The sequence below is a fragment of the Dasypus novemcinctus genome, chromosome 1 (assembly GCF_030445035.2).
Source record: "Dasypus novemcinctus isolate mDasNov1 chromosome 1, mDasNov1.1.hap2, whole genome shotgun sequence".
NCBI lineage: Eukaryota > Metazoa > Chordata > Mammalia > Cingulata > Dasypodidae > Dasypus > Dasypus novemcinctus.
This window is the reverse complement of record NC_080673.1, coordinates 191,134,909-191,138,997: the sequence shown is the minus strand read 5'-3', so window position 1 is coordinate 191,138,997 and position 4,089 is coordinate 191,134,909. Positions and strand designations below refer to the sequence as shown.

Sequence of the window (4,089 nt, the reverse complement as noted above, 5' to 3'; positions counted from 1 at the left end):
AATATTTTGTGTGATCTATGTATTAAAAAAAAAAACCAAGGGAAAAAACCAACAAACTAATGAACAAACAAAAAAATGGCAGCTCCCTTCCTCTGTGTCTCCATTAATATGAGGCCCAGCAAGAGGGTGGAAGCCCAACCTATGTTACACCTCACTGACATGGTCCAATCAAAAGGGCTCCACACCCACAGGAATGAATTAGTTAAAAAACATAATTGCTTTTTGGGATTCACCAAATTCAAACCGTCACACCATCTTTCCCTTTTCTTGCCTGTGGGAATGTAGCCATCCTGGCAAGGTGATTGAATTTGCTCTCTTTTATCTTTGATGTCACCGTGAAAACAAGCACGACTAGCCTCTGATTTCAGCAGGAGAATGAGAGACCAGTGGAACAGATGCTTGCTCCAGTTGAGCCCAGCTTCAGATTGTCTGACTCCTTGATAATCCTCAGATGTATGAGAGAGACCAGGTGAGAGCAGCAAATTTGCTCAGTTGAGGCCCGGGTAAACCAATCTGCTCCAGACATGAGCTAAATATATACTTTTAATGATGTGATGCTGAGATGGGCTGTGGCTTGCTATGCAGCACTATCGTAATCATAGTTAATTGATAGGGGATTAATAGGTGGTATCGGTGATGAGAGAATGATGTTTTCTTGAAAAGGAATGGGTAAATTCAGGAGTGCATTTTAGAAGTAGGGTGAAGCTAGTGAAATGCCACATTTGCATATTAGGCCTCTCGTGGTGTCCTTATGACATGCATTTCAGTTTTAGATGTAAATATTTCATTCTAGGAGTGATTAAATTATTTTCATTTTACAAAGTCCAAAGAGTCATGAAATAGATAATTTCCTGAACTATGGTATGAAAACTAGATAGAGATAAATATGAAATAAGATAAAGATATACCCAACCCTCAATTTTTGCCTTATAGTTGAAAAAATTAGGGGGAAATCTACTTTATTAAAAGATGGAGAGCTCAAAAGTTATTTTAAATATTCACACCATAAAGGACAGAGTCTCCTTGCCTCTCTCCTTTCTTTCCCTCTTTTTTTTTATTGACTTTGTAATAATATTACATTAAAAATATATATGTGAGGTCCCATTCAACCCCACCCCCCTACCCCCCCTCTCCCCCCCCAACAACACTCGTTCCCATCATCATGACACATCCATTGGATTTGGTAAGTACATCTTTGGGCACCTCTGCACCTCATATACAATGGTCCACATCATGGCCCATACTCTCCTCCATTCCATCCAGTGGGCCCTGTGAGGATCCACGATGTCCGGTGATTACCCCCGAGGCGCCATCCAGGGCAGCTCCACGTCCCAAATACGCTTAGTCCTCTGCCTCACCCAGCCTTAGATCTCTTGGTTTTATTTCTTTTCCTTGTCTTTGGCTAGGAATTATCTTCCATCACAAATTCTTTTCAACTTAATCTTATCACATTTCCTGTGCTCCTAATTCATAACTCATCCCACATCTCTTTGATCCATCTTTTGGATGGTGAGGCAGGGCAAGACTCCCAACTATCTGCTGTATCAAGGAGAGCACAAAATCCAGTGGTGCAAACAAGACTATTTTTCTTTCACATAATGGTCGAGAGTGAGGGTCTAGTCCAAGACAAGGTGACTGCCTCACAAGGTCAGCAGGAATCCAGTTCTGTTGATCTTGTCCTTCTTCTGATGAGGTGGTTGTCCTCATCTGCATTTTTCACCCAGGCATTTTATAACCACATCTAAGTTCTGGTCTATAAGAGGAAAAGAGAGAAGTAGAGGGCAAACAATTTCTACTTTAAGCAAATGATGTAAAAGCCACACTTATCACTTCTGATCATATTCCACTGGATGGAAATTAGTCACATGGTCATATTTAGCTGCAAAGGAGTCTAGGAAATGGGCCATCTAATTGGTTGACTATATGCCATCCTAAGCCTTGTGGGGCCAGGAATAAAATATTAAAAGGAAGAAGGGGAGACGGGACATTAGGGTCATTTGGTAAGCTCTCTCACAAGGAGCTATTATTAATTTCCCTAGAGGGCACACATTTATTGCTTTTATGCCATAGAAAAATTCCTGAGTGAAGCTGAGGAAATCTACTGCTCTTCCCATTCTATGGAGAATAGGAAATTCCATAGAGATCTTCTGAATTGGGTTAGAAGATATTCTGGTGTTGGACACATGAGCCAGGCAGTGAACTTCTTTTCTTCAACTGAACCAGTCAAAGCACAACTTACAATGAGAAAAAAATGAAGACATTGTCATACATATAAAATATATTGGGAAAATTGTAAAATGAATTTTTCTTCCTTCAGAAATACTGCTCTTGAACAAAAATGTTTAAGGAAAAAAGGTAATATATAATCTTCTCTCAAATTCCACGACACCAAATACTAAAGCACCCTGATAAGTGCTATAATAAGTTCCCAAATATTTTTTTTGAATATATGAGGAAATTCTTTCTGGGGGGATTTGAAAGGAAGGCAACCTTTCTATTCCTTTCCTTTCTGTCCCATTCTGTTCTTTCCTTCCTTTTTCATTCTGTTTAATTCTATGCTACAGGGTTTTGAAAATTTTGTTTTTTGAGTTTTCAGTGTAACTGTCATGGTTCAGTAAGGAAACAATAACCATGCAGTTATTTATTTATCTGTTTATTGCAGGTTTTTAGATACCTTATTTCTTTTTTGGTTGTAGCTGTCTCTTTCATAAGCTACTACTGCTGAGATTGTTTAATAAGTTGCACTTTTCTGCACTTTGCTTTCAAGGTGTTTCATTTGGTGGTTGTGATCTGGATTGGAGAGCAGACTTCGTTTTAAAGTCTACTCCTTTCTTCTGGTGACTGACTGCTCAGGAGTGGGGAGCTGGAAGTATTGCAAGAAAATGGTTTTGTGGAAATTTGTCAGATCCTTGATATTTCTACTTGTATACTAGTTTATTTTTTCCCCTTGTATTTAACAATTTAACAGGTAATGTGTTTCCAGTTGTTCCCACATAATTTTGTCTAATTTCCAGGGTTGGTCGAAAGGTCACTCCTTTTCAGCATCAAGGTTGATAGCATTGAGGATGAGAGTGGCGTTCTCTTTACTCATGCCTCCATGGAACAGCAGCAGGAACAGTCCAGTGGAGAGCTGTGACGGTGGCCATCGCCACTTGCTCTGGAGTATTCTTCTTGGTGCAGGCATGTCCAGCAGCACCATGTTGGGCTTTAACAGGGTGCCCTCCAGGTAAACAGGATTGTCATTCAAGGCCTTGTAGACAGCCACCAGGACCCTCCCAGTAAAATATTGGCAGTGTTCAGTGTTGACTTCTGGTTCAACAATGGGTATCAATCCATTCTCCTGGCAGATGCTGGCATAGCAACCCAGGGTATAGGTGTTCTCCTGGATAGCAAGGTTGGATGGACCCTCCTTGGCAAACCTCAGCATAGCATGCCACTTCCCAAAGTCAGCACCATCCTTCTTGTACTAAGCACAGTTCTCAGAGAAGCCATGGGGCCCTTGAATGGTGGTTTCTTTGTTCCTGCAAGAGGAGCAGTCCTTGATCCAATTTGATTCCCACCACAGTCCCCTTTACCTTGAGGATGTTTCTGAACAACTTTCCTTCTGGTAGAGGGTCTCATGGAAAATGATCACACCTCTGATGCTCTGGGTGATGGAATTATCCACAGTGAGGAGCATTTCTCGGAACTGCCAGTGGTTCTCTTTCCTGTTCTCCACCTTGATCCTCTGCAGGTGGTTTCCCATGGTGCCTACAGACTCATCGGCAGCCAGGATCCCCTTTCCGTTTACAGCAATGTGCTGGGCGATTTTGGAGAGCTCCTTCTATTCTGGAGTAAGACCTGGAAATTGGTGTCCCATGGTGACATGCAGTTTGGGAGAAGAGAATCCTCTCAGAAGTTAGAAGCCCTGGGTGAGACAGCAGCTGCCAAGTGAGTTATTGATTTTTTAAAAAACAACTTTATTGAGATATTGAATTATAGTAAACTGTAATTTTAGCATGTAAATTTTGGTAAGTTTTGATATAATAAAGCAATCACCACAATCAAGATAAAGGACATCTCCATCACCACAACAGCTTCCTTGTGCCC

The 4,089-nt window shown here is 41.1% G+C and overlaps 1 pseudogene; it reads right to left on the bottom strand.

Annotated features, from left to right (window-relative positions):
* Positions 1–3,028: 3,028 nt before the first annotated feature.
* On the bottom strand, positions 3,029–3,859 carry LOC101440290 (fructose-bisphosphate aldolase B pseudogene; annotated as a pseudogene).
* Between the last annotated feature and the right edge of the window lie 230 nt (positions 3,860–4,089).